Source organism: Capra hircus, chromosome 29, assembly GCF_001704415.2.
Source record: "Capra hircus breed San Clemente chromosome 29, ASM170441v1, whole genome shotgun sequence".
Classification (NCBI taxonomy): Eukaryota; Metazoa; Chordata; class Mammalia; order Artiodactyla; family Bovidae; genus Capra; species Capra hircus.
In genome coordinates this window covers 42,163,123-42,175,978 of record NC_030836.1, presented here as the reverse complement: position 1 = coordinate 42,175,978, position 12,856 = coordinate 42,163,123, and positions in this window count along the sequence as shown.

Sequence of the window (12,856 nt, the reverse complement as noted above, 5' to 3'; positions counted from 1 at the left end):
GCTTCTTGTTTCTTGAGAACGTGAATTCAGTAAATGGGGCTTTCAGATGCGCTGCCATGTTAATAGCTGCTGTGACAGCATCTCTGACCTGCAAGAGAGAGGAGAGTGAGTCAGACTCTGTGTCAGTAAGCTGAGTACAGACTGTACATTCAACAAGGATGTCCAGCTCAGGGAGTTTCATGTGCCTCATAGCCTCTTTGACAAATTCAAGAGTCAACAAATATTGGCAGGGAAATGCAGAGAGGAGGGCAGCATGAGGAAGGAATTTGTGAATGGGGCAGCTGTCCAATGACATACACAGGCCTGAAGAGGGAAATTCCCTTCAGCCTGAGGGTTTTAAAGCAGACAGATCCCCAGAGGGTGACTATGGAAAGGACAGGGAGATGAGACCAGATGGTTGAAATCCTGGCCGATCAACAGGGAGCTTTTGAGGTACGTATACAGTTGAAGAGGATTTGCTATTAAATCCTCAATGAACTCTGACCTGGGTCTTACAGAACCCTCACTTGTCTACATCTTTGCTGTGTCCCCAGAGCCCAGACCTGCCAGGTGGCAAGTGCTCTCTGCACATTCTTCAATAAATGACTCAACTATGAAAAAGAGTGGTGATGTTATACTTTAAATTATTATGATATCTTACTTACATTGATTGTACTAGAGAAAAAAAGAAACCTGCAAAACTAAGAGTAAGTTTCAGGGTAGAAACGGAACATGTATCAAATTTCACTGCTTCCTGAACTCCAAACAAAAATAAAGTAAGACATTAGTTTTAGGCATAATTCCACTAGGACTCAGAGAACACTAAAGGCTAAGGCAGCTATGGAAAAAGCTGAATATTAATGTTAAATACAGTAAGTCCCCTACATACTAACCTGGTCAGTTCTGAGAGCACATTCTTAGTCCAATTTGTTTGTAAGTTCAACAAAGTTAGCTTAAGTCCCCAAGTAACACAATCAACTATACAGTACTGTACTGTAAAAGATTTATAATAGTTTTCATACAAAAAATACATAAAATACAAAAACAAACAATAAAGAACACACCTTTTTAAAAAAACTTCGACTTAAATTCTTTATTGTCACACTCAAAAATACTTATTGAAAGTGAAAGCATTAGCTGTTCAGTTGTGTCTGATTCTTTGTGACCTCATGGAGTGCTTCCTGCCAGGCTTCTCTGTCCATGGAATTCTCCAGGCAAGAATACTGGAGTAGGTTGCCACTCCCTTCTCAAGGGAGATTTCTTAAACCAGGGATTGAGCCCCAGTGTCCTGCATTGAATGCAGATTCTTTACCATCTGAGCCATCCTTTTAATAGGGTTCTCATACATTAAAAAAAAAAAAAAAGATTTCCTCATTGATTTTTGGCTCACTGGGTCTTCATTGCTCTCTTCAGACTTTCTCGAGTTGCAGGAAGTGGGGGCTCCTCTCTGTCGTGGAGCATAGGCTCTAAGCTTGGGCTCAGTAGTTTTGGGCTCAGCAGTTGTGGCACATGGGATGCTCCTGGACCAGGGATCGAACCTGTGTCCCCTGCATTGGCAGGTGTATTCTTTACTGCTGGAACCACCAGGGATGTCCCTCTCATATATTTTAAATCTTACAGTATAGTACTTTGAAAAGTACAGTAGTGAAGAACAACAGCTGGCATCCAGGGGCTGGTGTCACGTGAACAAGTAAGAAGAGTTACTGACTGGAGGAGGGAGAGGAGGTGGGAGATGGTGGAACTGAAGGATTGTCAGTAATAGGAGATGGAGGGCAAGCTTCAATGTCACTCCTTCCTGACTTTGCTGGAACACAAGTTCGCATCTTTGAAAGTTCAAAATTTAAATGTTTATATATTGGGGGCTAACTGTGTACAACAGAATCCCTGAAAAAGACACATATTGACATCACCAGGTACTTCTGGAAGTGGGTGAAAGAGAGAGAGAGCTGAGGCCCCTCTCTAACTGCAGTGAAAATCAGAAGATTTGGGGTCTGTAAACAGAAGCACATGTGAGGGTGTGGGTATCATACCTCCAAAAAGGGATTGAGAGGCCATACATATGTGAAATGGAGACTCTTGGCTTTCCCGTCCCCTCTGCTCCCAGTGCTTTACCTTCTACATAAGAGTCAGGAAAACTGTTCTGGGGAATCGGACTGGCCCAAGTGGAAACAATGAAAGGTACCAATATGAGGGTTCTCAGTCTACCCTGAGGTGAACCTCAAAGTCAACAAGCCACTGCCCTCTCAGAGCTGACTCCGCAAGACCCCTAGTCTTAATCATGAGTGCACAGTCCAGATATACCCGACATCTAGCTGCTGCTGCTGCTGCTGCTGCTGCTAAGACACTTCAGTCGTGTCCAACTCTGTGCGACTCCATAGACGGAAGCCCACCAGGCTCCGCCATCCCTGGGATTCTCCAGGGAAGAACACTGGAGTGGGTTGCCATTTCCTTCTCCAAGGCATGAAAGCAAAAAGTGAAAGTAAAGTCGCTAAGTCATGTCCAGCTCTTTGCGACCCCATGGACTGCAGCCTACCAGGCTCCTCCATCCATGGGATTTTCCAGGCAAGAGTACTGCAATGGAGTGCCATGCCTTCTCTGAGACATCTAGAAGGACCTTTGAAATAGAAGACAGAGAGCAAAACAGAAAAAGGCAATCTGGAGAACGAAAAGACAACATCTTTTAAAAAACTGTCTTTAGAGAATAGAATGTATACAGTAAAGAAGAGGGACTTCCTGCTGGCTCAGTGGTAAAGAATCCACCTGGCAATTCAGGATCCCTAGGTTGGGAAGATCCCCTGGAGAAGGCACTCCAGGATTCTTGACTAGGAAATCCCACGGACAGAGGCACCTGGTGGGCTATGGCCCATGGGGCTGCAAAAGAATCAAATATGATGTAGTGACTAAACAACAACAACAATAAAGAAGAACACAGTGCTATTAAAAATAATGGAATGTTGAGAGAAAAAAGCAATTCTCAGAAAATAAAAATATGATGGAAATTACAAACTCAATAGACATTTTAGAGATAAAGTTGGGAAATCCCTCAGAAGGAACAGCAGAAAAGATGAAGCTATAGAAAACAGCTTCCAAAGGTAAAAATGAAGGAATAATCCAGTCAGTATAACATTTGAATAATAAACTTTCCAGAAAGAGGGACTAGAGGAAACTCAGATTGGGGGAAGCAAGAGCAAAATAACTAATGAAAATTTATTAGGATCAAAGGATATATGTTTTCAGATTGAAATGATGCTTTGAGGATAAAAGCAGACCTATGCCAAGGCACATTAGTTTGAGATTTAAAATACTGGGTAAAGACAGGACATTACATCTTCTAAAGCTGGAGAGAAAACAGGAAACTGAGAAAAGATCAGAAATCAGAATTACTTTATATTTCATCATAGCAATGCAGGAAGCAAGAAGACAATGGAAGAATGCCTTCAAAATCTTAAAGTAAAACAATTTCTAACCTAGAATTACATACCTATGTGCTTAGTTGCTCAGTCGTGTCCAACTCTTTGTGACCCTATGGATGATAGCCCACCAGGCTCCTCTGTCCATGAAGAATCTCTAACCAAGAATACTAGAGTGTGTTGCCATGCCCTCCTTCTCCAGGGGATTTTCCCAACCTAGGGATTGAACCCAGGCTTCCCACATTGCAGGCAGATTCTTTCCTGTCTGAGCCACCAGGGAAGCCCAAGAATACTACAGTAGGTAGTCTATCCCTTTTCCAGAGGATCTTCCTGACCCAGGAATCAAACCAGGGTCTCCTGCATTTCAGGAGGATTCTTTACCAGTTGAGCTACCAGGGAAGCCCTGGAATTCTAAACCTATAGAGACTATTAAATCAAATGGGAGGTGCTGTCCTAAGATGGTGGAGGAATAGGACGGGGAGACCACTTTCTCCCCCACAAATTCATCAAAAGAACATTCAAACGCTGAGTAAATTACACAAAACAACTTCTGAATGCCAGCAGAGAATATCAGGCACCCAGAAAAGCAGCCCATTGTCTTCGAAAGGAGGTAGGAAAAAATAGAAAAAAAACAAAAAACAAAAAAAAGAGACAAAAGAGGTAGGGACAGAGCTCCGTCCCAGGAAGGGAGTCTTAAAAAGAGAGAAGTTTCCAAACACCAGGAAACACTCTCACTGCTGAGTTTGTGGCAAGCCTTGGAAGCACAGAAGGCAACATAACAAGAAGGAAAAATAACTAAATATTAAAATCCACAGATTATGAGCCCAACGGTAACTACCCAGTGGAGAAGCAGCACAAACGCCTGCACCTGCCACTAGCAAGCGGGGGCTGGGCAGGGAGGCCTGGGCTGCACTGATTAGAGTAAGGACTGGGCCTGAATGCCCCAAGGGCAATCTGAGTGAACTAACTTGGGCTAGCAAGCCAGACTGTGGGACAGCTACCACGCGCAAAGCCCTAACCTAAGACACCACCAGGCTGGTGCACAGAACAAAGGACTGAACAGAACTAGCCAGCTGCAGACTGCCCCCCCACATCTCCGGTGACAGGCAGCCAGAGCCAGAAGGGGGCAATCGCCGCCCCAGAGAGACATTATCTACCAAACTGTAAGCAGGCTTCTTTGCTAACTAAGACTTCTTGGGGTTCTGGACGGTCAACATCCGCCTGAGAAGGTGCACCTGTTGTACAGAAAACCAAGCAACAGGGACGGGGGAGGCGATAAGTTGCAGTGACGGCACTTGCCAAACACCTCATCATCTGAGCCTCTCGGACCTGGGAAGGGCGCAAAACTCTGGCCCAGGGTTCAACCAGAGAAACAGAACCAGGAGGAGGTATATGTATGCAAAGATTTATTGGCTTGTGTGATTTGGGGCTCTGGTCAGGGGCGGTCCTAAGATGGCGGAGGAATAGGATGGGAAGACCACTTTCTCCCTCAAAAATTCCTCAAAAGAACATTTCAACGCTGAGCAAACTCCACAAAACAACTTCTGAAGGCTGGCAGAGGACATCAGGCAACCAGGAAAGCAGACCATTGTCTTCAGAAACAGAGAGAAGAAAACCAGCTCCACCCACCAGAACTCCAACACAAGCCTCCCTAACCAGGAAACCTTGACAAGCCACTGATACAACCCCACCCACAGTGAGGAAGCTCCATAATAAAGAGAACTCCACAAATTCCCAGAATATAAAAAGGCCACCCCAAACGCAGCAATATAATCAAGATGAAGAGACAGAGGAATACTCAGCAGGTAAAGGAACAGGAGAGTTGCCCACCAAACCAAACAAAAGAGGAAGAGGTAGGGAATCTACCGGAGAAGGAATTCCGAATATTGATAGTGAAAATGATCCAAAATCTTGAAATCAAAATGGAATCACAGATAAATAGCCTAGAGACAGGATTGAGAAGATGCAAGAAATGTTTAACAAGGACCTAGAAGAAATAAAAAAGAGTCAATATATAATGAATAATGCAATAAATGAGATCAGAAACACTCTGGAGGCAACAAATAGTAGAATAATGGAGGCAGAAGATAGGATTAGTGAAATAGAAGATAGAATGGTAGAAATAAATGAATCAGAGAGGAAAAAAGAAAAACAAATTAGAAGAAATGAGGACAATCTCAGAGACCTCCAGGACAATATGAAAGCTCCAACATTCGAATTATAGGAGTCCCAGAAGAAGAAGACAAAAGGAAAGACCATGAAAAAATACTTGAGGAGATAATAATTGAAAACTTCCCTCAAATGGGGAAGGAAATAATCACCCAAGTCCAAGAAACCCAGAGAGTTCCAAATAGGATAAACCCAAGGCAAAACACCCCAAGACACATATTAATCAAATTAACAAAGATCAAACACAAAGAACAAATATTAAAAGCAGCAAGGGAAAAACAACAAATAACACACAAGGGAATTCCCATAAGGATAACAGGTGACCTTTCAATAGAAACGCTTCAGGTCAGGAGGGAATGGCAAGACATACTTAAAGTGAAGAAAGAAAATAACCTACAGCCCAGATTACTCTACCCAGCAAGGATCTCATTCAAATACGAAGGAGAAATCAAAAGCTTTACAGACAAGCAAAAGCTGAGAGAATTCAGCACCACCAAACCAGCTCTCCAACAAATTCTAAAGGATATTCTCTAGACAGGAAACACAAAAAGGGTGTATAAACCCGAATCCAAAACAATAAAGTAAATGGTAACGGGATCATACTTATCAGTAATTACCTAAAACATAAATGGGTTGAATGCCCCAACCAAAAGGCAAAGACTGGCTGAATGGATACAAAAACAAGACCCCTCTATATGCTGCTTACAAGAGACCCACCTCAAAACAAGGGACACATACAGACTGAAAGTGAAGGGCTGGAAAAAGATATTCCATGCAAATAGAGACCAAAAGAAAGCAGGAGTGGCAATACTCATATCCGTTAAAATAGACTTTAAAACAAAGGCTGTGAAAAGAGACAAAGAAGGCCACTACATAATGATCAAAGGATCAATCCAAGAAGAAGATATAACAATTATAAATATATATGCACCCAATATAGGAGCACAACAATATGTAAGACAAATGCTAACAAGTAAGAAAGGGGAAATTAACAATAACACAATAATAGTGGGAGACTTTAATACCCCACTCACACCTATGGACAGATCAACTAAACAGAAAATTAACAAAGAAATGCAAACTTTAAATGATACATTAGACCAGTTAGACCTAATTGATATCTATAGGACATTTCACCCCAAAACAATGAATTTTACCTTTTTCTCAAGTGCTCCTGGAACCTTCTCCAGGATAAATTACATCATGGGCCATAAATCTAAACCAGATAAATTCAAAAAAATCAAAATCATTCCAAGCATCTTTTCTGACCATAATGCATTAAGATTAGATCTCAATTACAGGAGAAAAACTATAAAAAATTCCAACATATGGAGGTTGAACAACACACTTCTGAATAACCAACAAATCACAGAAGAAATCAAAAAAGAAATCAAAATATGCATAGAAACTAATGAAAATGAAAACACAACAACCCAAAACCTGTGGGACACTATAAAAGCAGTGCTAAGAGGAAAGTTCATAGCAATACAGGCATACCTTAAGAAACAAGAAAAAAGTCAAATAAATAACCTAACTCTACACCTAAAGCAACTAGAAAAGGAAGAAATGGAGAACCCCAGAGTTAGTAGAAGGAAAGAAATCTTAAAAATTAGGGCAGATATAAATGCAAAAGAAACAAAAGAGACCATAGCAAAAATCAACAAAGCCAAAAGCTGGTTCTTTGAAAGGATAAATAAAATTGACAAACCATTAGCCAGGCTTATAAAGAAGCAAAGAGAGAAAAATCAAATCAATAAAATTAGAAATGAAAATGGAGACATCACAACAGACGACACAGAAATACAAAGGATCATAAGACACTACTATCAGCAATTATATGCCAATAAAATGGACAACGTGGAAGAAATGGACAAATTCTTAGAAAAGTACAATTTTCCAAAACTGAACCAGGAAGAGATAGAAAATCTTAACAGACCCATCACAAGCATGGAAATTGAAACTGTAATCAGAAATCTTCCAGCAAACAAAAGCCCAGGTCCAGACGGCTTCACAGCTGAATTCTACCAAAAATTTAGAGAAGAGCTAACACCTATCCTACTCAAACTCTTCCAGAAAATTGCAGAGGAAGGTAAACTTCCAAACTCATTCTACGAGGCCACCATCACTCTAATACCAAAACCTGACAAAGATACTACAAAAAAGAAAACTACACGCCAATATCACTGATGAACATAGATGCAAACATCCTCAACAAGATTCTAGCAATCAGAATCCAACAACACATTAAAAAGATCATACACCATGACCAAGCGGGCTTTATCCCAGGGATGCAAGGATTCTTCAATATCTGCAAATCAATCAATGTAATTCACCACATTAACAAATTGAAAAAGAAAAGCCATGTGATTGTCTCAATAGATGCAGAGAAGGCCTTTGACAAAATTCAACATCCTTTTATGACAAAAACTCTCCAGAAAGCAGGAATAGAAGGAACATATCTCAACATAATAAAAGCTATATATGACAAACCCACAGCAAACATTATACTCAATGGTGAAAAATTGAAAGCATTTCCCCTAAAGTCAGGAACAAGACAAGGGTGCCCACTTTCACTGCTACTATACAACATAGTTCTGGAAGTTTTGGCCACAGCAATCAGAGCAAAAAAGGAAATGAAAGGAATCCAAATTGGAAAAGAAGAAGTAAAACTCACTGCAGATGACATGATCCTCTACATAGAAAACCCTAAAGACTCTACCAGAAAATTACTAGAGCTAATCAATGAATATAGTAAAGTTGCAGGATATAAAATCAACACACAGAAATCCCTTGCATTCCTATAAACTAATAATGAGAAAGTAGAAAAAGAAATTAAGGAAACAATTCCATTCACCATTGCAACAAAAAGAATACAATACTTAGGAATATATCTACCTAAAGAAACTAAAGATCTATATATAGAAAACTATAAAACACTGATGAAAGAAATCAAAGAGGACACTAATAGATGGATAAATATACCATGTGCATGGATCGGAAGAATCAATATAGTGAAAATGAGTATACTACCCAAAGCAATTTACAAATTCAATGCAATCTCTACAAGCTACCAGCGATATTTTTCACAGAACTAGAACAAATAATTTCGCAATTTGTATGGAAATACAAAAAACCTCGAATAGCCAAAGCAATCTTGAGAAAGAAGAATGGAACTGGAGGAATCAATCTGCCTGACTTCAGGCTCTACTCCAAAGCCACAGTCATCAAGACAGTATGGTACTGGCACAAAGACAGAAATATAGATCAAAGGAACAAAACAGGAAGCCCAGAGATAAATCCAAATACCTACCGACACCTTATCTTTGACAAAGGAGGCAAGAATATACAATGGAGTAAAGACAATCTCTTTAACAAGTGGTGCTGGAAAAACTGGTCAACCACTTGTAAAAGAATGAAACTAGATCACTTTCTAACACCCCACACAAAAATAAACTCAAAATGGATTAAAGATCTAAGTGTAAGACCAGAAACTATAAAACTCCTAGAGGAGAACATAGGCAAAACACTCTCCGACATAAATCACAGCAGGATCCTCTATGATCCACCTCCCAGAATTCTGGAAATAAAAGTAAAAATAAACAAATGGGATCTAATTAAAATTAAAAGCTTCTGCACAACCAAGGAAAATATAAGCAAGGTGAAAAGACAGCCTTCTGAATGGGAGAACATAATAGCAAATGAAGCAACTGACAAACAACTAATCTCAAAAATATACAAGCAACTTCTGCAGCTCAGTTCCAGAAAACTAAATGACCCAATCAAAAAATGGGCCAAAGAACTAAATAGACATTTCTCCAAAGCAGACATACGGATGGCTAACAAACACATGAAAAGATGCTCAACATCACTCATTATTAGAGAAATGCAAATCAAAACCACAATGAGGTACCACTTCACACCAGTCAGAATGTCTGCGATCCAGAAATCTGCAAGCAATAAATGCTGGAGAGGGTGTGAAGAAAAGGGAACCTTCCTACACTGTTGGTGGGAATGCAAACTAGTACAGCCATTATAGAGAACAGTGTGGAGATTCCTTAAAAAATTGCAAATAGAACTGCCTTATTACCCAGCAATCCCACTGCTGGGCATACACAGCGAGGAAGCCAGAATTGAAAGAGACACGTGTACCCCAATGTTCATCGCAGCACTGTTTATAATAGCCAGGACATCGAAACAACCTAGATGTCCATGAGCAGATGAATGGATAAGAAAGCTGTGGTACATATACACAATGGAGTATTACTCAGCCATTAGAAAGAATACATTTGAATCAGTTCTAATGAGGTGGATGAAACTGGAGCCGATTATACAGAGTGAAGTAAGCCAGAAAGAAAAACACCAATACAGTATACTAACACATATATATGGAATTTAGAAAGATGGCAATCACGACCCTGTATGCAAGACAGCAAAAAAGACACAGATGTGTATAACAGACTTTTGGACTCAGAGGGAGAGGGAGAGGGTGGGATGACTTGGGAGAATGGCATTGAAACATGTATACTATCATGTAAGAATCGAATCGCCAGTCTATGTCTGATGCAGGATACAGCATGCTTGGGGCTGGTGCATGGTGATGACCCAGAGGGATGTTATGGGGAGGGAGGTGGGAGGGGGGTTCATGTTTGGGAACGCACGTACACCCGTGGTGGATTCATGTCAATGTATGGCAAAACCAATACAGTATTGTAAAGTAAAATAAAGTAAAAATAAAAATTAAAAAAAAACAAACCTCTGGCCCAACCGAGTCTGCGCCTCTGAGGACTACCCGAGTGCCTGAACCTGAGCTGCTTAGACCTGGGAGGTGCATGCAGCCCAGGGCTAGTAGAAGGAAAGAAACCTTTAAAATTAGCACAGGAATAAATGCAAAAGAAACAAAAGAGGCCATAGCAAAAATCAACAAAGCCAAAAGTTGGTTCTTTGAAAGGATAAATAAAATTGACAAACCATTAGCCAGGCTCATCAAGAAACAAAGAGAGAAAAATCAAATCAATAAAATTAGAAATGAAAATGGAGACATCACAACAGACGACACAGAAATACAAAGGATCATAAGACACTACTATCAGTTACTATATGCCAGTAAAATGGACAACGTGGAAGAAATGGACAAATTCTTAGAAAAGTACAACTTTCTGAAACTGTACCAGGAAGAAATAGAAAATCTTAACAGACCCATCACAAGCATGGAAATTGAAACTGTAATCAGAAATCTTCCAGCAAACAAAAGCCCAGGTCCAGACGGCTTCACAGCAAAATTCTACCAAAAATTTAGAGAAGAGCTAACACCTATCCTACTCAAACTCTTCCAGAAAGTTGCAGAGGAAGATAAACTTCCAAACTCATTCTATGAGGCCACCATCACCCTAATACCAAAACCTGACAAAGATACTACAAAAAAAGAAAACTACAGGCCAATATTATTGATGAACATAGATGCAAACATCCTCAACTAGATTCTAGCAATCAGAATCCAACAACACATTAAAAAGATCATACACCATGACCAAGCGGGCTTTATCCCAGGGATGCAAGGATTCTTCAACATCTGCCAATCAACCAATGTAATACACCACATTAACAAACTGAAAAATAAAAGCCATATTATTGTCTCAACAGATGCAGAAGACTTTAACTAAATTCAACATCCAGCTATGATAAAAAAAAAAAACTCTCCAGAAAGCAGGAATAGAAGGAAAATACCTCAACATAGTAAAAGCTATATATGACAAACCCACAGCAACATTATCCTCAATGATGAAAAACTGAAAGCATTTCCCCTAAAGTCAGGAACAAGACAACGGTGCCCTCTTTACCCACTACTCTTCAACATAGTTTTGGAAGTTTTGGCCACAGCAATCAGAGCAAAAAAGGAAATGAAAGGAATCCAAATTGGAAAAGAAGACGTAAAACTCTCCCTGTTTGCAGATGACATGATCCTCTACATAGAAAACCCTAAAGACTCTACCAGAAACTTACTAGAGCTAATCAATGAATATAGTAAAGTTGCAGGATATAAAATCAACACACAGAAATCCCTTGCATTCCTATACACTAATAATGAGAAAATAGAAAGAAATTAAGGAAACAATTCCATTCACTATTGCAACGAAAAGAATAAAATACTTGGGAATATATCTACCTAAAGAAACTAAAGACCTATAAATAGAAACACTGGTGAAAGAAATCAAAGAGGACACTAATAGATGGAGAACTATACCGTGTTCATGGAACAGAAGAATCAATATAGTGAAAATGAGTATAATACCCAAAGCAATCTACAGATTCAATGCAATCCCTATCAAGCTACCAGCAGTATTTTTCACAGAGCTAGAACAGTAATTTCACAATTTGTATGGAAATACAAATAGCCTCGAATAGCCAAAGCAATCTTGAGAAAGAAGAATGGAACTGGAGGCATCACCCTGCCTGACTTCAGGCTCTACTACAAAGCCACAGTCATCAAGACAGTACGGTACTGGCACAAAGACAGAAATATAAATCAATGAAACAAAATAGAAAGCCCAGAGTTAATCCAAACACCTAGCGACACCTTATCTTTGACAAAGGAGGCAAGAATATACAATGGAGTAAAGACAATCTCTTTAACAAGAGGTGCTGGGAAAACTGGTCAACCACTTGTAAAAGAATGAAACTAGAACACTTTCTAACACCATACACAAAAATAAACTCAAAACGGATTAAAGATCTAAGTGTAAGACCAGAAACTATAAAACTCCTAGAGAAGAAAATAGGCAAAACACTCTCCGACATAAATCACAGCAGGATCCTCTATGACTCACCTCCCAGAATATTGGAAATAAAAGCAAAAATAAACAAATGGGACCTAATTAAAACTAAATACTCCTGCACAACAAAGGAAACTATAAGCAAGGTGAAAAGACAGCCTTCAGAATGGGAGAAAATAATAGCAAATGAAGCAACTGACAAACAACTAATCTCAAAAATATGCAAGCAACTTATGCAGCTCAATTCCAGAAAAATAAACGACCCAATCAAAAAACGGGCCAAAGAACTAAACAGATATTTCTCCAAAAAAGACATACAGATTGCTAACAAACACATGAAAAGATGCTCAACATCACTCATTATCAGAGAAATGCAAATCAAAACCACAATGAGGTACCATTTCACGCCAGTCAGAATGGCTGCAATGCAAAAGTCTACAAGCAATAAATGCTGGAGAGGGTGTGGAGAAAATGGAACCCTCTTACCCTGTTGGTGGGCATGTAAACTAGTACAGCCACTATGGAGAA